Source organism: Bos grunniens, chromosome 2, assembly GCF_055505025.1.
Source record: "Bos grunniens cultivar Pamir isolate PY7600 chromosome 2, Bosgru_T2T1.0, whole genome shotgun sequence".
In the NCBI taxonomy this organism is placed as follows: Eukaryota; Metazoa; Chordata; class Mammalia; order Artiodactyla; family Bovidae; genus Bos; species Bos grunniens.
In genome coordinates, this window is record NC_141166.1 from 90,977,727 (window position 1) to 90,999,967 (window position 22,241).

The following is a 22,241-nucleotide window of genomic DNA, read 5'->3' on the forward strand; positions in this document are numbered from 1 at the left end:
ACTCCAGTTGGTAATCTTAGGTAGAAAAAAATTCATTTCCATGGTATACTCTGACCACTGCCGTATGGTACAACTTTCTGTTATGATAAAAATGTTCAATATCTGTATTGCCCAATTCAATCATCAGTACCCATATGTGGCTAATGAACGCAGCATATGAACTTTTGTGGTATATATATATTTTTTCCTTTTTTCCATGTAAAACAGAATGTAAGTAAAGATGCTGCTGCTGCTGCTGCTAAGTCGCTTCAGTCGTGTCCGACTCTGTGCGACCCCATAGACGGCAGCCCACCAGGCTCCGCCGTCCCTGGGATTCTCCAGGCAAGAACACTGGAGTGGGTTGCCATTTCCTTCTCCAATGCACGAAAGTAAAAAGTGAAAGGGAAGTCGCTCAGTCGTGTCAGACTCTTAGCGACCCCATGGACTGCAGCCCACCAGGCTCCTCCATCTGTGGGATTTTCCAGGCAAGAGTACTGGAGTGGGGTGCCATCGCCTTCTCCAAAGTAAAGATGAAAGAATGTATTTCTGGCTAGAAGAAAAAATATTAGTAAATCTATCTCCCAGAGGCACCCAGTACAATAAGAAAGTCTAAGAACTGATATTTTTCAATAAGAGATTTCTACTAGGATTTGTTGACTAAAGAAATAGGAACCAGCAGAAAACAGAGGACTTTTCAGAGTTCAGAATCTCTCTATGTAGTTGTCACTTGTCTTAGACTTTATTCCTGACCAGTCTGACTCTTTGAAACAGATTTGGGATCCCTGATTTTTTTTTTTTTTTAACTTACTGAACCAAAGCAACCAATAGACCTAGTCTCCGAATTCTGCGTTACTCAGTGTTTATCATTCACTTGTTTTCTGCCTTTTACTACGTCTGTACTTATCAAGCCCCAATAGAAAGCCCATACTAAGAAATACCAGTTTCTAGATGTTCCTTCCTATTGCACTGGGTATTACTGGAAGGTGTGTGTGTGTGTGCTTAGTCGGTTAGTCGTGCCTGACTCTTTGGGACCCCATTGGCAGGACTGTAGCCCTCCAGGCTCCTCTGTCCATTGGAGGAGGCAAGAAAGAAGAATTCTTTCTCCAGGCAAGAATACTGGAGTGGGTTGCCATGCCCTCCTCTAGGGGATCTTCCCAACCCAGGGGTTGAACCCAGGTCTCCTGTACTGCAGGTGGTTTCTTTACCATCTGAGCCCCCTGGGAAGCCCATCATTGGAAGGTAGATTTACTATTAAAAAATAAATCTATCCTCATTTTTTTCTAATTTACTAAATTTTTATCTGACAACAGGCATGAAAAAAGCAGCCCTCATACTCAAGTGTTCAGTTGTCACATGTGAGTTGTGGCTGCTGCATCTGAGAGTTACAGAATGGAAAAGTCTTTTGGAAAGGGTTCATCTAACCATCTATGCCCCAGAATATGAATTTTATCTTTTCTTCCTAGAATCACTGACTGAGAAGTTTGAGAGGAAGGTGAGGGCTGAAGGTTGAGACCATTATCAACTGAATTCCCCCACATAAATCAAAAGTAGCCCAATCTGGTTTAGCGGATTTTCTGAACCTAGATTTTTAGCTCTGACACTCTTTCTGCTTACGTAATAGAGCCAGGTCAAACATGTTTTACGATTTTGGTTTCCTGAAATCCAAATTCAGATCCACTTCCAGGTTCCAGCATTTTATGGGAGTGAAGGATTTTTGGAAACAGCCACCCTGTTGGAATATCCTGCTTTCCTCCTTCCAACCCTCCTCCCTGCTGTCTCCCCACCCAGTCTCCATCCACTCAGTCCAACCAGCAAGCCCGCCAACCTCAAATAAGCTCCATCTGCTCACTCCCTAATCTCTATTTAAATCAAGCTAAGTAAACACTTTTTCTGGGAGAACTGGGCACAGTTCTGCAATGAGATTGAATGGAAACATCTTTACTCACATCTTCTGCTGTTTGTTTCTGGAGTTAGTTATTTTTAAGGTCTTTTCAGACCATCCTCTAATTAGTACAGCAGCTTTCACTGATTCTTAAAATGATTATCTACCCAAGACAGAAAAAGAAAGGCAAACTTGTGGTTATTTGGTTAATTTAGTCTGTAGAGTCAGCCACAACAGATAATTAAGGCTTCTTGTTTAAAGAAATCATTCAGAGAATGAATTATGCCGTTAAGTTACCTGCATTGATCTCATCAATCAGATGGCAGGCTCTTCATCTAGGGCTGTCTAGAAAGAAAGTGTCTGCATCTCTATTACTTTCTCTGATGGCCTTCCCATCCTGTCCATCCCTCACCTCCTGGCCCCCACCCCACCCTCCTTTAAAAACTCAAAGGAAGTGAAATTCATGTCACTGGCTGTTTTCATGGTCAGTCTGAAACCTGAAACCCTTTCCCTAGAAATTGTGCCATTCTCTGTTCTCTGTCATTTCCAAACAGATGGAAGGGGAAGTATGTCAAATGAAAATCGAAGAGTATTTTAAGCATTTTCAGAAAGCAGGACTAAGGACTAAAACCTCATGGATTTTGAATTTCAATCTCCACTGTATTTATTAATCACAAAAATATTTGACAGAGGTCATGCATATACACGTGTGTGTGCCTTATTTTTCAGTGCAGATTCATTACAGTAGCCTTCTCTGGTCCCTGGAAAGATAGATGCAGTCAGTTTTAGTGGCTACAGTAAATGTCAGGAGAGGTTCGTTTTTTTACTCTCTGAAACAAAACTCCCAAAGTGTATATAATCTAATACTCTAAATGATTTTGTTCCTTACTGGTTGTTTCTTTGATAGTTAAGGTTTCTATAAGGCCCATCCAAATTGTCTGGTCTTAGAGCTTCATTGTTCAGTTCTCCTCTGGACACAAGTGGTGTTAATGTTCCCTTGGATTCAACCTTCAGGGTACTTTAGACAGCACTGGCAAACTTGAGTATATCGTGCCCATTTGACACCTGAGTTCTTTATTTTTAGCTTCTTCTTGATATGTAGTCTGCGCCCAACAGCTATTTATAAACTCATGGTCTATTAAGATAACTGTTCTCGTCCAACTTCATATTTTTTACATTCAAGTGACCAGAACAATTGTCCTGGTTACTGTCTCCAGCTGTTGTGCCAACAGCAGCTCCAAATGTTCTCCTACAAAAGTCTCTCTTGGTGCCAGTGTGGGTAGGGGGGCGGCTTTGACCTGGTTAAACATCACGTCTCAGACTTCAGGTTATAGAAGTCTGCTTAGTCACAAGAAGATTGATCATTCCTTCTACCTGGAACACCATCCAGTCTGGCAAAGAAAAAAAGCACAGGCTTCATCGTCAATCAGAGGACTCGGCCCCTAGTCTGGTCCTGCCGCTCTCTGGCTATAATTGGACAAATGAATTAGTCTTTCTGACCTGAGGATTCATCTATTTGAAAAAAGAACCTAATAATCTATAATGAAGGGTTTCCCCAGTGGCTCAGCAATAAAGAAACCACCTGCAATGCAGGAGACGGGACAAGAGCCGTGGGTTTGATCCCTGGGCGGGGAAGATATCTTGAAAAAGGCAGTAGCAACCTACTCCAGTATTCTTGCCTGGGAAATACCATGGACAGAAGAGCCTGGCAGGCTACAGTCCGTGGGGTCACAAAGAGTCGGACACAACTTAGTGACTAAAAAACAACAACAACAATCTATAACTCATGGGGTTGTGGCTGAGTGAAAAGAGTTAGTGTGTTTTAAGGACAAGGACTGCTTTTCATCCTGGTGTCTCCTACACTTAGCACATTGCTCAGAGGAGAGCAGGCACTCATTGAGGTGCACTTTGAGTTCATGAGCATGAGTGAAGGGATGAATGACTCAGTTAATGGATGGGGAAAAGTTGTATAGAGATATAAAGAGAAGTTTGTTTGTCTGTTTTCTTTAAAACAAAGAGTAAAAAATCTTTCCTGTAGAAGACTGAGAATCTTATTCTTAAATCAAAGGTATTGTAGCTTTAGACATTTTTGTTTCCTAATTAATCCCTAGAAGCTAGAGTCCAAGTCATTAAAAATTTAAAAAACTGGATAATACAATTTTTTCAAAGCATTTCTTAACTTGCTCATAGTAACAACAGCAGCAATGGTAGCAAACACTAACAGAACACTGACAATGCACTAGGCACTCTGCTAGGCACTTTTTGCACTTTGTTTCACTGCATCTTCAGAAATGATCCTCAGAGGTAGTTGTTGATATATTCCTTAGATACAGAAAGGAAAATTATTTTAAAAGGCCACAGATATAACAAGGCTACTCAACCACTGTCTCCTGTATCCTTTTGCTAAATTCAAAGTCACACTAAAATAATGTAATCTTTGGTTTAGTGGCCTCAGTTTCCTGATAGAAGTTACAGGAGAGCATAGATGGTACCCTATTCAGCTTTGACTTCTCAAGACCTAGAGAATGCCTGGCCCACAGTAGGTATTTGAATGTTGAATCAATTAACTGACGATTCAGCCCGTGGTATAAACAAATGTTGTTAGGTATCCCAAAAAGCTCAACTCAAAGAATGTTGTCTTCCTTTCCCTTCCCCCTCATCCTTCTACCCCAGCACCATTTGCTGCCTACTGCCTTGACTATTCATTGGAAGGACTGATGCTGAAGCTCCAATACTGAGGCCACTTGATGCAAAGAGCCAACTCATTAGAAAAGACCCTGATGCTGGGAAAGATTGAGGGCAGAAGGAGGAAGGGGTGACAGAGGATGAGATGGTTGGATGGCATCATCAACTCAATGGACATGAGTTTGAGCAAATTCCAGGAGAAGGTGGACAGGGGAGGCTGGTGTGTTGTAGTCCAGGGGTTCACAAAGGGTCGGACATGACTGAATGACTGAATGACAACAGCAACCCTTACTCTTCACCTGATCAAACTTGAAGTTCTCTTGGCAATGTCAGTTTTGGAAATCTCCAATCCAATCTAAGATACAATGGAGGGAAAAAAAAGAGAGAGAAATGCGAGGTCTACAGTATATATCACTCTGAAGTTACAGACCCTATTCAATATATTTTTTCTTCCTTTTATGCTTCATTAAAAAAAATTTAAGTAAGAATACAGGAGGTAAAGTCTGATATTGAAATCTGCTTTTGGATCATGATTTGTGATGTGTGGGTTTGAGTTTGAAGTGTACGTGCTCATAGGAAATACTTCATCTTTTGTGTAACAACTCAGACACGTGGATCAGAAGCAGCATCCTTCCCACTGGAGACCCAGCCTATAAACTGGGAAAGCAATCATGAATATTTGGGGCAGTAGTTTCCTTCAGCCTTTTGATATTCATCCTCAGTTTCTTTCAGTAATTTGATTGAGCAATACCCTTGTTGGCTGACCTTCAATCTTGCCTCTGAGGATGCTGTGTTCCATTAACCATCCCCATAGCTCTTGACAGGTCAAGTTCTCTTGGCTGCATCTCCAACCTCACTACTCATTATGAAACTGGGCCAACCTGACTTCCGGCTAAGCACTATCCCTAGCCCCTGTCTCTGGGTTCCCATCTTCTTCATTGCTATCAGGAAGCTCAGCTCTGTAAGAGCACCTCCATACAGTCAGTCCCAGCCAATAGAGAGTAGCCATCACTGAGCATCTCAGTGTGCTGGGGACACTCTCGCTAGTGCATTTTTATCACTTCGGTAAGTGGAGCATCCTCTAGGTCAACTCCCAGAACAGACTTGGCTGCTGGGATTTCTAGACTTATCTACTAGCAGTCCACTTTTCTGAGCCTTTTAATACCCTCTTTGACTGTCAGTCATGGCAGTCTTGGTATTTATACTGTACTGAGCATGGACCACCACTGTCCCCCAGCTCCCAAGAGTCAGCCTAGGTGCACACTGGCCAAGGCTCTTGGGGTCCTTGCCAGGGTATTAAGTCCTATATCACAGCTTAGTGCTATATTGAGTTTTCCTTTTATAATGTTATGCTCCACCCTCCTTGATCAGCATCTTCAGGCTCTTACGCACAGCCCTGGCTAGATTCCGTAGCTTCTCTGTGGTGTCATCCATCTCCTGTCTTGGAAGACTTAGGGTTTCCTCACTATATTATGTCTGACTTAGCCACAGTTATTCTTCTCTGTCCCGGAAGAGAGGTGGGCATACATCCTGAAGGGAGGTCATATTGTCTTGCAAGCAGAACCCTCATCATCATCTATAAGCAAAGAGGAGGGAGAGTTAGGCTTTCCCAGGGAGTCATGGGCCACTTCTGTGGAGCTAACCGATACAAGAGGAACCTAGGATGCAAGGCTTTTTTTAATACATTGACCTGGATGTTCCCATCCCAGTTCCAGGGTCCCACTCTTTTTGTGTGAGGATTTATTTGTTTTATTATTTTGTTTTCTGACCATGGTGGTTCTTTATTGCTGCGCAGGAGCTTTGTCTAGTTGTGACGACGGGGGCTACTCTGTGGTGCTCAGGCTTCTCACTGCGGAGGCTTCTCTTGTTGCAGAGCACAGGCTCTAGGCACTTGAGCTCCAGTAGTTGCGGTGCCTGGGCTCAGTAGTTTCAGCTCTCAGGCTCTTGAACACAGGCTCAGTAGTTGTAGCGCGTGGGCTTAGCTGTCCTGCTACATGTGGAATCTTCCTAGATCAGGGATTGAACCAGGGTTCCTTGCATTGTAAGGCAGATTCTTAAGCTCTGGACCAAAAAAGAAGCCCAGAATCCTAGTCCTTTCCAATTAACACCCTGAACTTAGTACAGCTGAATTGCTGAGACTGAGAATTTAACTTTTTCTAAGATTCTGCTGGGGCTTCCCAAGTGGCGCAAACAATGGTAAAGAATCCACCCGCCAATATAGCAGGTATAAGAGACGTGGCTCAATCCCTGGATCTGGAAGATCCCCTGAGGAGGAAATGGCAACCCACTCCAGTATTCTTGCCTGGAAAGTCTCATGGACAGAGGAGCCTGGTGGGCTACAGTCCATGAATTCACAAAGAGCTGGACACCACTGAGCCCTTGAGGAGGACATGGCAACCCACTCCGGTATTCTTGCCTGGAGAATCCCCATGGACAGAGGAGATGGGCAAGCTGCAGTCCATGGGGTCACAAAGAGTCAGACATGTCTGAGCACATGCACACACAAGATTCTGTTACTCTTAAGTTCAGTTATGGGTCTGATCTTCATTCTTCTCTGCCCTCTGGTTGCAGATGAGAATGTCTTTATTTGCCAAAAAGAACCTCTGGCCTTCATGCTGCTGGTGCTTAGTCACTTCAGTCATGTCCAACTCTGTGTGACCCTACGGACTTCAGCCTTCCAGTCCTCTCTGTCCATGGGATTTTCTAGGCAAGAGTACTGGAGTGGGTTGCCATGCCCTCCTCTAGGGGATCTTCCAGACCCAGGGATCAAAACCGGGTTTCCTGTCTTTACCGCTGAGCCACCAGACAGGCACGTCTGGCCTTCATAGTTGATTCATCATCCTCATCCTGACATTCTTTCTATAGTGCATCCTATAGTTCAATTTTTAAAATAACCCTTTCCCCAAACTGCTTCAAGGCCAAGTGCGTTCCCGCCACCATGATGCCATTCTAGCTCAGGAGCTGTGAAAGTTGTAGCAGTAGGACCAATAGAGCATGCCAGGGCTGTCATTAGTGCACTGGCTACCTAAGTGATGGCATAACATTGCCCCTCACCCAGCTCCAAAATGCCATTTTTAGATTCTGTTTCCTAGTTCCACTCCTGGTACCCTGTTGCATATCGGATTCTCTGGCAAACAGACTCTTATATAAAGGATTGCCTTCAGGAAGTCCCTGGGGGAATCCCTCTTTGGCTGACTGAATGAAGTAAAACTGAACAGACAGAGCAATGGAATTGTGATGCAGTCACCCCATAAGCCTCAGCTGACCTCATTGTCAGCTCCAGAGCTGAGACAGTTCATATTGGCCCTACCTTAAGGCAAAGAGAGCAGCGGTTTCACTCTCATTCTTCAATCAGCTTCTCCTGGGAAGTGTGCTTGACCATGGGCAATGAAGCCTTTAGGTGAGAGCCATTCTGGAAGAGCAAGCATCCACCTAGCAGCTAAGAGAAGGAAAGATGTCCCTGAAGAGGGATCTGAGCAGCACCTAACATCATCCTCTTGTGAAATCCTTTAGGCAGCTTCTAGATCCCTTTGAAAGTAAACTGAAAGTCACTCAATCATGTCTAACTCTTTGTGACCCCATGGGCTACACAGCCCATGGAATTCTCCAGGCCAGAATATTGGAGTGGGTAGCCTTTCTCTTCTCCAGGGGATCTTCCTAACCCAGGAATCAAACCGAGGTCTCCTACATTGCAGGCAAATTCTTTACCAGCTGAGCTACCAGGGAAGCCCTCTGGGTAGCCCCAATGCCTCCCACCCCAGGTCTAGATCCCTTTAGGCAGACAATATGTCTCATTCGTGGGACTTCCTCATGGGTGGCGCTAGTGGTAAATAATTCACCTGCTAATACAGGAGACTGAAGAGATGTGGGTTAGATCCCTGGGAAGGGAAGACCCCTGGAGAAGGGCATAGCAACCCACTCCAGTATTCATGTCTGGAGAATCCCGTGGACAGAGGGATTCTGTCCCTCTGAGTGAGCTACAGTCACTGGTGAGCTACAGTGAGCTACAGTCCATAGGGTCACAAAGAGTTGGTCACGACTGAAATGACTTAGCACATAGCACATGTTTCATTCACATGTGTAAAGCCACCTCTTAGCACCCTGCCTATACAATAGATATTAAAAAAAAAAAAATGTGGTTGACTCCGTGAATGCAGCTGAGATGGTGAGGGAAGGAAAGCCACTCAAATATGCTAACAAAGTTTAGGGATTTAGACATGTTGCATTTGAGAGGCACTGTGACTTTTTGTGCTCGTGTAGATGTCTAATGGGGGCTTCCCAGGAAGCTCAGTGGTAAAGAATAAACCTGACAAGCAGGAGATGCAGTTTCGATCCCTGGGTTGGGAAGATCCCTTGGAGAAGGAAATGGCAACCCACTCCAATATTCTTGCCTAGGAAATCCCATGGACAGAGAAGCCTGAAAGGCTACAGTCCATGAAGTCACAAAGAGTTGGACACCACTGAGCCCTGGAGGAGGGCATGGCAACCCACTCCAGTATTCTTGCCTGGAGAATCCCCATGGACAGAGGAGACTTGCAGACTGCAGTCCATGGGGTTGCAAAGAGTTGGACATGCCTGAGCAGCTAAGCACACTGCATACATGAGTGACCAAACAAGATGTCTAATAAGCATCTGGATAAATAAATCCAGAGTAGAGGTCAGAGTTAAAGCAATAATTCGAGAGTTATCAGAATATAAATCTTGTTAGCGCTCTTCTCCCTTACAAACAGAACTCTGATTTTAAAAATAAAACAGGACTTCCCTAGTGGCTCAGTGGATAAGGATCCACCTGTCAATGCAGGGGACACAGGTTTGATCCCTGATTCCACATGCCATGGAGCAATGAAGCTCCTGTGCCATAACTACTGAGCCCACATGCCAAGAACCTGTGCTCCACAAGAAGAGGAGCCACTGCGATGAGAAGCCCACGCACCGCAACTAGAGAGTGGCCCCTGCTCTCTGCAACTAGAGAAAGCCCTCACACAGCAGCCAGAGACCCAACACAGCCAAGAACAGATGAATTATAAATAAATAAATTTAAAAACAAATAAACTTTATTTCCCAGTGTTTTTATAGAAGGGTGTAGCTTTGTGACAGGGTTTTGGCTGATGAAAAGGAAGCTCATGTTATTGAGTGGAGATTGCTTTAATACTCCCAAGAAGGGTGACAGACTCTACCACCTCTTGTCCTTTGTCTGTTCTCCTGATGCCTGAATATTTGCAGGTTCTACTGTTGGAGATGTGAAAGCTCTATTGTGAATGACCATGGGAGAAACTTAACGGACAGTCAGATATCAGTCCTCATGTCCTTGAGCCACCGTACCTTCTCAGGTTGACCTCCCTGTCATATGGAAGACAAAGAAACGCCCATCTCCTGCAGCCTCTCTTTCTCATTCTCTTATGTGCCACATGCAATCCATAACTGATAATGAGCTTGAGTGGGATGTCCCCAGGGAAAAATTTAGCGTGGGAAGAGCAGGTGCTATTAGACACACTGAACACTGATGTTTACACAGTGAGTAAAAGAAGTGCCTCCCATGAAGAAGACCAACAAGACAACAGAAATTAGTTGCTGATAGAGAACAGGCCATGAAGAGAGTTAAATAACTGAGGATAAAGGAATAATTTATCACTGAATCACTCAGTAAATCACTGAGGACAAAGGAGTGATTTTGGCCACTTGATGTGAAGAGCCAACTCATTGGAAAAGACCCTGATGCTGGGAAAGATTAAAGGCAGGAAGAGAAGGCGATGACAGAGGATGAGATGGTTGGATGGCATCTCCAGCTCAATAGACATGAATCTGAGCAAGTTCTGGGAGATGGTGAAGGACAGGGAAGCCTGGTGTGCTGCAGTCCATGGGCTCACAGAGTAGAACATGACCGAGTGACTGAACAACAACAAAGGAGTAGTTAATAAATGAAATGCAGCAGAGCAAACCATTAAGAGTTAGGTGTGGGACTTCCCTGGTGGTCCAGTGGTTAAGAATACACCTGCCAATGCAGGGGACCTGGGTTCGATCCTTGGTCTAGGAAGATTCCACATGCCACATGGCAACTAGGCCCATGAGCCACAGCCACTAAAGCCCCTGAGCCCCAGAGTTTATGCTCTGAAACATAAGAAGCCTCCACAATGAGAAGCCCAAGCATAGCAACTAAGACCCAGTGCAGTCACAAATAAATAATTTATAAATAAAAATTTTTTTTAAAAAAGAGTTAAGATGTATCCTTGATTTGATATTTAGGAATCTATGCAGTTTAGTACTCCAACAGAAAAGGCAACTGATAAATTCACACTGACATTGACTAATACTAAATTGATTATGATGACTTACTCATTCAACAAATGATTATTGAGCACCAAACAAGTATTGTACAAGGCACTATATATATAACTTTAGTTAAAAAGACTGAGAGCTTAGAGTCTCATAATTTATAGAGATGGTTCCCCTCGGCTGTTAATGAAAATGTGAGCATTTATCACTTTGGGTTATTGAAATGCCTGGTTAAAATTTTGTCGTGAAGTCCTTTTAAACAAGGACCATGATGTAGTCTGAGTTACACAAATACTTAATCATACTCTTATATTAATAGATTCTAGAAACCCAAATCTTTTAGGCACATTACAGATGCTGAAAGCAGTCCTGGAGTAGAGCTCATGGGTGTATCTTGGGGAGAGAACATGAAACTGGGCTGTAAGTCAATACACCCCCGCAACCAGATGTGATTAATCTTTTGCTATTCCATCCAGGTTGTGTAAAACACTAAAAGAATGGAAAGGAGAGCTTGAATCAAAGAACTTATCTACATTTGTAGATAACAGCAACTGAAGAATATCTAAAAAGTGTTTGTGAAATGAAATGAAATAGACTACTGTCAAGATGCATGTGAAACCTTCTAATTCTTTTCTCATTGTCGTTCTTTCATCTGTCATGTAAATAGATCATTTGCACGTTTGAAGAACCCAGGTGCATAGTTGGTGGCCAGGGGCACACACAATAGTCATCCTTACTCTGACAATTGTTGGAATTCACCTGTGGTTCATAGTTTAAAAAAAAAATAGCACTTTATGGAGTCCTCTAGTCACCCCATCTCATTATAATGTGCACACCAGAGACAGATCCTACTTCAGGGGGTTGGGGTTGCTGGGCTTGAATGCTGTGATAGACAGGATGGAATTTCATTCTTTCCTCAGGCCACTCCAGCTCTACAGGTCAGGAACACTGTCAATTTAGAGGTAGTTCACAAAGCAGGTCAAAGCAACAATAGGAACTGGTTATTACAGAAGAAGAAATGAATGGGGTTGGAAAGAGAAAACACATGGTCCAGAAAAAATATATATTATTTGTACACTGGGTTTGCTAGATATAGATCAAAGTGGGCATGAGGAGGTGGGAAGACAGGGAAAGATAAGCAGATTTCAACTACTTGTAAGTACCTGCTTGAGATAGATGAGTGAGAATTCTTTCTGTTAGGATCACTATCGTTTCAATTTCTAACACTTCCAACTCAACAAGAGCTTTCCCAAAGGGCTTTGCAGAATACAAATGTGTTTCACAAGTTTTGGAAGATTGTTACCTACAGGTGTTTTGTTGTTGTTGAGATGTATGGAAAGCACAGAGTCAAGGAAAATTATAGTATTTTTTTATTATATTATAGCAAAAATAACTTTGCTAATTGTCACTGATCCTTGAGACATATTTTGTATCTACATGGAAATTTTATTGAAAACTGGTCATATGCAAAACAGTAAGAAATACTCAGAAAAGGATGAATAATATGCATAGTTTGGTATAATATTCAATCCAAATAATGACTATTATAAAATATATATACTGTATGAATAATAGGCTTATGTATAAATGAGAAATGTCAGAATAGATTGACTCAAATTTCCTTTTAAAAGGAATATTCCCTTTTAAAAGATATTCCCTTAACATATATTTATCAAAGAGTTTCCTTTAAGAAGGAAAGGAAAATGTCTATCTTTAAACATATTGAGTTTAGATTTACACTGGTTTAGGAGAGTTTAGGGATGCCTTAGTGACAAGTCCACTGAAAAATAAGCAAGCAAATAAGTTAAAAAAAAATTATTAAGTTTATGTGTGTGTTAGTCACTCAGTTGAGTCCAACTCTTTGCAACCCCATGGTCTGAAGCCCGCCAGGCTTCTCTGTCCATGTGGTTTTCCAGGCAAGAAAACAAGTGGGTTGCCATTCCCTTCTCCAGGGGATCTTCCCAACCCAGGGATAGAACCCGGGTCTCCTGCACTGCAGACAGATTCTTTACCATCTGAGCCACCAGGGAAGTCCTTATTAAGCTTAGGGAAACAAAAAGGATTGCAAGAAAGGAAAGCTAATCATAGATTTCCACATTGCTCAGATGTGAAGAGCCTATGCACACTCACAGTAATGTAAATACTGAATATTGATCTACACAAAATACTGTATAAAGTGTACCTGTAAGATGGGAATAAGGTAAAGTGGTTTGTGTGTTGGGTAAGGTGAGGTGGTGCCTGTAAATAATGTCTAAACTGAAAAGAAAAATAGCGATATAATCATTCTACCAGGAAATATAACTGTAAATACAAAATAAATAGCTAAACATTTTAAATCATTGCCTCAGGAAATAAGAAGAAGGGTAGTGTTTGGGGACTACTAATTCCTCAATAAGCTCTGGAGAACAATTTGACTCTTAATCTATAAATATGGGGTTTCCCCCATGGCTCAGTGGTAAAGAATCCACTTGCAATGCAAGAAACTGGGGTTTGATTCCTGGGTTGGGAAGATCCCCTGGAGGAGGGCATGGCAACCCACCCCAGTATTCCTGCCTAGAGAATCTCATGGACAGAGGAGCCTGGTGGGTTACAGTCCATGGGAATCACAAAGAGTTGAACATGATTTAGCACTCATGCAATCTGTAATTTTATCATTTTGATAAAAGTGACTGCTGCTGCTGCTGCTAAGTCGCTTCAGTCGTGTCCAACTCTTTGTGACCCCATAGACAGCAGCCCACCAGGCTCCCCCGTCCCTGGGATTCTCCAGGCAAGAACACTGGAGTGGGTTGCTATTGCCTTCTCCCAATAAAAGTAACTACATAAACCTAAAAATGGATGCTATATTCCAACATGTAATACAGAAACTGTTTGTATTCTTATTTAAGAGGTCTTTATGCAAAAGGAAATGGCAACCCGCTCCAGTATTCTTGCCTGGAAAATCCCATGGACAGAGGATCTTGGCAGGCTACAGTCCCTGAGGTCACAAAGAGTCAGATACAACTTAGTGACTAAACAACAACAACAACAAGTTTTTAAGGATTAATTGCAGTTAATCATTCTTATTTCTGAGGAGTGGAATTATAGGAATGCAGAGAGGAGAAGAACTTTTATAAACTTCAGTAGAGCTGATTTTTTGAATGAGCACATATTATTTTGTAAAAGTTAAGTTTCTAAATAAAGAAAAATCCATGTAAATTAAAAATTGAAGTAAAATATTCCAAGTTAAATATTCATTTATATTAAAATTTATACACAATCATACATGTTGTACATTGATTTTGAAATAAAACAATTTGGCTGAATTACCCACTTATCATTTGGAGACTTTGGTTTTGGGAAGATATAACTGTGTGATGCACAGAAACAAAGCCTTATCAAGCAGCAAGTTTGATGAGATTAAGTAAAATCACTGCACATGAAAGTGTGTTATACATTTTAAAATGCAGAACAAATGAATATATTAATTATAATACCTGGAGACATAAGCCACAAGTGGGCAAATGGAAGCCCAGTGAAATTTTTTTTAAGATGACCCAGAACCACTGGAGCCTTTCAGAATTGATTATCATTCAAATGCCTACCTAGATAACTACCGTTTGGCTTCTGTGGGTCTTAGCATCAAGTGTAGCATTTAAATGAAGCTCTCAGCTCCCAACCCCCAGTTGAGATTAACTGTAAGGGAAGAATATGTGATTAGCTAACTTGGTCAGAGAATTGATTGAGTACAGCCAAGTTTCTTGCTTTGATCCCCAAGTGGGCTGCCTAGTTTGGTTTGATGCCTTAGCCACAGACTGTAGTTCCAAACCCAGAGGTCTCAGAATTGCATGCACTTGGCCACAAAGGGGATTAGATGGAGGAGTGTGGTTAATTCATGCAAATCGTTGACACTGTCCAAAAAAGAGTTCAGATTATGTTCCACTAGGCTAGGCAACTAGCATCACAACTTATGAACAGATAACATATTATTATTTCAAGGCAGCTGCTGCTTTACTCTTGCTGCTAAGTTTCTGTTTTCTTTTGACTAAAGTTCTTAGAATCTCAAAAGTAGATGGTCCCTATAGGTCATTTGAGCCACTCCACTGCGTGATGGAGACATTTCTCTACAGCAACCCTGGGGAAAACAATATAGTCTTTGCTTGATCCTTTCCAGTGGTCATGGGGGTGGAGAGGAAAATGTCTACTCACTGCATTGTTGGGCAGTGACAGTTGGTGGGGTTAGTGGTAAAGAATCAATGCAGGTGATGCAAGAGACATGGGTTTGATCCCTGGGTCCCAAAGATCCCATTGAGGAGGAAATGGCTACCCACTCCAGTATTCTTGACTGGAAAATTCCATGAAAAGAGAAGTCTGATGGGCTACAAAGAGTCAAACATGACTGAACAGACACATACACACAGTTGTCAAAAGTTTCTCCTGTTGATTGGTTCATTGATCCTAACTTTGCTCTATGGCAGAACACTGAACAATTTTAATTTTTCTCTGATTTGTAGATAGGCAAATAGTTTCTTACCATGCCATTTCTGTTCCTGACAAAGTAGCTTGATATTTTTTTTCTTTTTTCTTTTTGCCACTCCAAATAGCTTCTGGGATCTTAGTTCCCTGACTAGGGATCAAACCCAGGCCTCTGGCAGTGAAAGGGTTGAATTCTAACCTCTGGACCACCAGGAAATTCCCAGAATAGTTTTTAAAATAATTTCTCCAAAGGCCTGCTTTTCATGTTGCTTATGATACAAATTGTTTCAGATTGTCAATGTATAGTACCCAGATCTGAATACAAACCTAGGTCCATCTTGTGCAAACAGGACTATCACCGTTCTTTACAGTTTCTTGCCTGTGTGGTTGGATGAAGATAGCACAGGGAAGAGGAGCCATTGGCAGCCCCAAGCCCAGTGTGGCTTTGTTGGCTTCCTGAATCTTACCAAGGCCCTTCCTCTGGGGAGTAAAACTCACCAGGGCAACAACTCAAAAGACTAAATTGAAATATTGGACCAATTTTGAGAAAGTGAATAACTCTACTAGTGGCTAACAAATTCCTTTGTGAGTCATGTGGTTTCCAAATCATTACCATCAACAAAATTGAAGGGAGGTCTAATCCAGCTATCAAAGGAACAGATCATTAGAAATAACTTTTTTATTATGGCTATCTGTGAAGTTATGTAACTCAGAAAATGTTAAAGGCACTGAGTGACATTTTTATAATAAAACTCCTTCCATTCTCATCTACTTGTACAAGCAAGTTTTCTTAGTGCATACAACCATAAAAACAAAAAATAGCTATCACCTTAAGGCTGAATCCTGTTTAATTCTAACAATATATAATATTTGCTCATGGATTTATGAACTAATTTATTAAAAGCTCTATTTATATTTTTAAGAAACACAGCTCCACTACAACTTAGCTTTTCATGCTTAGTAAATAATCAAATTTTAATGATTTTATGTTACTTGAGACAATTGTATACTAATAATAATTATCTTAATTCAGATTATTTTAAACAGTGAGAATCTATGCCCACAGAAAATTTTAAAAATTTACACTTAAATGTATAAACATATTATTTTTAAATAGGTATAGGGTGATTAAAGACTTTCAAGCATAAAAATATGAAAAAGTGAAACAGAAATATGAGTTTGCATAAAAAAGAACAATACAAAATTTCATACCACTAAGAGTAGCATGATCCTGTATTTTAAAAATAAGTGATCATAAGTATCAAATTATTAAGTTATCTAAATTCCACTAAATACATTTAAAAGATGGAAGCAATCATTTCATTGTTAAGTGTAAATGTTATCAACATGTCAGAAATTATATTCTTTGGAACTACTTCAAGAATTATATTCTTTAAAACTACTTATGATAAAAGTTATAGATGTGATGGGGATATCTTTCTCCTTAATGAAAATTAAATACATTTTCTGTTGTTTCCCTTTATCTGACCAAATGTGTTTGAACATCACTTCCTTAAGCCTCTTACTAGGAAGCCTGGTGCTACTCACCCACACTCTGGTCAGAAACAGTTTGAAGGAGTGTGCAGTCATATCATCTTTTAATGCCCTTGGTTGAAGGCAAGGTACTGAGAGTTGAAGCAATACGTTTAATAGTCAGGATGAGAGTGGATGTGGAGGGATGGGGTGGAGCCAAGAACAGCATAGGTAGGATTATATGTAGCTCACCATGTTACTCTTCCACACTGCAGTAGACCTTTCCTACTGGACTTTTCTAATTAAACTGATATTTTGGCTTCCCTTGTGGCTCAGCTGGTAAAGAATCTGCCTGCAATGTGAGAGACCTGGGTTTGATCCCTGGGTTGGGAAGATCCCCTGGAGAAGGGAACAGCTACCCACTCCAGTATTCTGGCCTCAAAAATTCCATGTACTATATAGTCCATGGGGCCACAAAGAGTTGGACACAACTGAGCAACTTTCACTTTCACTTTCTCCCATTTACTACATAGAAGTCAAATATTTGATGTTTGCATGTCAGGTTAAAAAAATATATTTTAAGCACAATTCCAGCACTATATATATATATATATATATATATCACCTACTTGTGCACTTCTTAAATTGTCAAAGATGTAATGACTGTCAGAATTCCATCTGTGGGCTCTCCACAGCCAATTTTAGTCATGCTGCCCTTAAATGAGTGAAATCACTCCTTGCTTATTGATTTTTCATACCATGTGAAATGAAACCATGTCTCTCATGGAGTTTTGGAAAAGCAGACAGAAATGCTGCCATAGTCTTTGATTTAATTTGAGGGCCTCATTTCCTGCTTGATTGAGCTCATGTACTTTTATGGAAAATTATACAGCCTCATCCGAGTCGCCTCATGAGTCAGTACTTTGAGGAAATCATAGAGTGAGGACTTCTCCTACCCAAGAAAAAGAATGTCTTACTCAGCAGGGCTCAGCAAGGAGAGAAGGATGCAAATGACTCAGCGATGCCCAGAGAAAGGGCAGCACCTCCGGCTTCAAAAAAGGCAGAGGTTCGTGGGGAATTCCCTGGAGGTCCAGACGTAGGACTCTATACTTTCACTGCCGTGGCCCCAGATAGGAAAACTAAGATCCCACAGGCTGCACAGCACTGCCAAGAAGACAACAACAGCAAATCCACCTCCCATAAAAAGCAGGCAGAGGCTTATTTGACAAACTCAAAAAATACCACTTCAGAAATTGCTAGACTCTCATCTAATTTTGCAATTACTACAAAATAAACCTTTTAATGATTGCAGCCTTTATATATCTTGGTTATATTCTGAAAAAAGTTAACACACCTTGATTAAAAACCAAATGTATAAGTAAAAAATAAAACAGAAAGGTTTGGGGCTTCCCTGGTGTCTCAGTGGTAAGGAATCCATCTGCCAATTCAGGAGACGTGGGTTCCATCCCTGGTCCAGGGAGATCTCACATACCATGAAACAGTTAAGCCCATTCCCCACAACTATTGAGCCTGAGCTCTAGAGCCCAGGAACAGCAGCTTCTGAAGCCCACACACCCTAGAGTCCATGCTCCCTAACAAGAGTAGCCACCATGATGAGAAGCCTGCACAGTCCAACTGGAGATTTGACCCTGATCACTGCAACTAGAGAAAAGCCCACACAGCAATGAAGACCCAACACAGCGAAAAGCAAATAAATAAATAATTTTTTGAAAAAGAGAAAGATTAAAAATTTCTCTTACCACCAGTATAACCATATTTCATGGGATAAGTGAGTTGTAAACTACATTATCTCCCTAGTTCCTTCTAATTCTATCAGTGGTGATCTGTGCTTTTAGATGTAGCCAAGTCACCATTGGAATTAAAAAAGAGTCAAAAAGAAATACTTTCTTGATGAAGGATTAATAGAATCATTGACTTTCAGAGTTAGAGATGACCTTAGAGTCTACTTCGCTAAGTGTCTGGTTCCCAGTGAGGTGTCACCAATTAAAAGACGAATGATGGCAAAACTGGCACTGGGATTCTATTCTACTCGTCCTTTGTGTTTCATACCCTGTTCCTCTGATCTTGGTATTTGAAAAGATGTAAAGATAATGGAAGAATCCCCTCTCCCTTTGGCAGTTCTGTTCATCAGCATAACTGGCAGGCAGCCTTACTCCCTTCTTCCCTGTGTCCTTAACTCTAGAGCCCAGAGAAATTCAACACCCCGACTCCTTGTGTTCGCTGCAGTTAGAGGCTCATGGACACAGCTCTGGCCAGGGAAATGCAAATGGCTGTCTGTCAGGGACTCAAGGGAAAACTATGTCTTTTTGGATAAAAGATATCTAGAGCTATATTGAATACGTATTTGTAACTCAGAGCTGAGCCAGCAATCTTGTGAAGTGACAGATGTGAAGCTAGTTATAGAGATGCCCTGACAAGTTTAGGCCATTGAACCATCAATAATAGTTACTTCCAGATTCTCTGATATATGAGGAATAATAGCCTCCTTTTTGTTTAGCCACTATATTTGTATCTCATGCTGTATGCGTGCCAAATCACTTCAGTTGTGTCCTACTCTTTGTGATCCTGTGGGCTGTAACGCACCAGGCTCCTCTGTCTATGGAATTCTCTACACAAGAACACCAGAGTGTGTTGCCATGCCCTTCCCCAGGGGATCTTCCCAACCCAGGGATTGAACTCACAGAATTTTATGTCTCCTGCATTCTTTACTACAAGCTCTATCTGGGAAGCCCTGTATCTCAAGCTATCTGCACCAGAAAACATTCTTTACTGACATTTTCTTTCCTCGCTTTGTGCAGAAAATCATATTATGCAAAGAAGATCCACGACACCAGCTTGGAAGCCCAGCTTAAAGGTAAATGTGGTCCTGATGCCTTAGGTCACCTGAGGAAATATGGGAGCTGTTTCCTAAGCATTCGCTACCTGCTATTCTGAGTTCTCCACTCTACTATTCAACTCATTCCTTGTAGGGGATTCAAGGGAATACCTTTGGGCATTGACCCCCAAATGATATTTCCAAGTGTTAAGCCTTGGTATCTGAAAATGGAACCTTTTTGGAAATAAGGTCTTTGCAGATATAATCAAATTAGGGATCTTGAATAAGGTCATTCTGAATTTAGGATTAGCTCTAAATCTGATGACTTCATAAGAGAAAAAAGAGATTTGACACACTCAGAGAAAAAGACCATGTAAAGATGGAAGTAGACGTACTTCCCTGGTGGTCCAGTGGTTAAGAATCTGTCTTCCAATTCAGGGGATACATGTTCGATCACTGGTGAAGGAACTAAGATCTCACAAGCCACAGGCAACTAAACCCATACGCTGCAACTACTGAGCCCTCGTGCCCTAGAGCCAGTGCTGCATTATGAGAGAAGCCCACGAGCTGTAACTAGAGAAGCCCCCGAGGGCCGCAACTAGAGAAAAGCCTGTGTGCTGCAACGAAGAGGCCAGGCCACTGCAACAAAGATCAGCAAAGTCCAAAAGGAAGAAGAAAGATGTCAGTAGAGCTAGAAAGGCAGTTGCAACCTGAGGAGCACCAAGGATTGTCAGCCACCACAAGAAGCTGGGAGAGCGGCAGGGGCTGGATTCTCTCCCAGAGTCTTCAGAGGAGCATGGCCCTGCTGATATTTTGGTTTCAGACTTTCACCTCCAGAACTGTGAGGGAATAATTTTCTGTTTCTGCAAGCCAGCAAGTGTGTAGTCATTTGTCATGATATCCCTAAGGAACTTACATGCTTTCAAAGATGCTTAATGTTCCAATGCTGAGAGAACAGTCTGAAGAAGAGAGTGAGGCGCACAACATATGACAGACTCACCACTAAAATATACTCATGTTCAGAGCACAATTAAGGCTGCCCTTAATTTTTCATGAAAATCCTACTCCAGAATATGGCATAGGGCTAGAAGGACTGGCAACTTGATGGAAAACCTGTCATTTCACTAAGTACCCTAGCAGTTACCTGGATTTTATTTCATTTTTTAAGAGAATGAAGGCAAAGAGTGAGTAGACATTCTGCCCAAAGGCCAGGCATTGTGCATAATCAAATCTGGTTACAGAGAGTTAAGTGGTAGAGATGTTTGGAAATGACTGAGGCAGTTTAAATTGGTGAATCAGTGGAACAGTAGTGGCTGAGGGAGGGGAAGACTGTCATTTCACTAGAAAAGGTCATAGATGCTAAATGGTCTATAGGACTCAAGAGCCCACATAATCAAGCATATTCCTTCCCAAAATATTGGCATCATCCCATCGAGAAACTGCCCTAGAGGATCCCGAGAAAGCTTAGCTACCAACACTCCCATTTTTGTGAGGTATCCTTTTGAGATCTGCACATCTTGTGTCCATAGAAAATGGGAAACTATCCTCCTTATCCACATTAATTTTGGATACTTGGTCCAGGGACATGGTCCAAAGATTATGCCAAATGCCTATTTTCTCCTCACTTCCTTGGCTGGGGAAGGAAGAATTCAGCAAGTTCAACACCTAACTCATCATTAGTCAAGAATAAAGGGCTGTGTTTTATTTTAAAGACACTCTCTCTCCATTATAAATTCTAGTAAAGGCCATATTAAAATTGTAATTAATGAAAGGAATGTTAATTCCAGTAACATACTCTTTAATGAGTTCATGATTCATTAACTTGAAAAGAATCCATTTGTTTGCATAAAATGAATCTCAATGCTGGAAATATATAATTATTTAGTATGAATAATGATAGCACATTTAATAAAATTAGAACAATTTTTGGTAAATTTTGCAGATTAGGATTAATAATAGTTATATATAATGGTTTTATGTGCAGTATATGTAAATTATGCCAATAATTAAATGTTACAGTGTAGTTGGAATATAACAACCCTGGTTGTTGCATCCTATTCTTACTCTATTTTTTTTTTGATAGTTTTTATTTATTTATTTATTTTTGTCTGTGCGGGGTCTTCGTTGCTTTGTGTAGGCTTTCTCTAGTTGCAGCCAGCAGGGACTACTCTTTGATGTGGTGCACAAGCTTCTCATTGCTAGTGGCTTCTCTTATTGCAAGTCACAGGCTCTAGGTGTTCATGCTTTAGGACTGATACTGAAGCTGAAGCTCCAATACTTTGGCCACTGGATGCGAAGAGCTGAATCATTGGAAAAGACTCTAGGTATACCGGCTCACTTGCCCCTCAGCACATGGAATCTTCCTGGATCAAGAATGGAACTTGTGTCCCCTGAATTGGCAGGCAGATTTTATCCACTGCACCACCAAGGAAGTCTCCTATTATTACTCTTACAGTAAAAGTCTTCAAAGTCACCAAAATGAGCCAATAAAGTTAAAGTTGTATTTCTGCTATTAAAATCTGCTTCTTATTAACAGATGTATTGAGTGTGGTGAGATGGTTTTATTTCACCTGGGTTGATATAATATTCTCTAACAATCACTATTATTATAAAATCTGTATCATGCTCTTAAGAAACAAATACTACACCTGATAGTTTTGT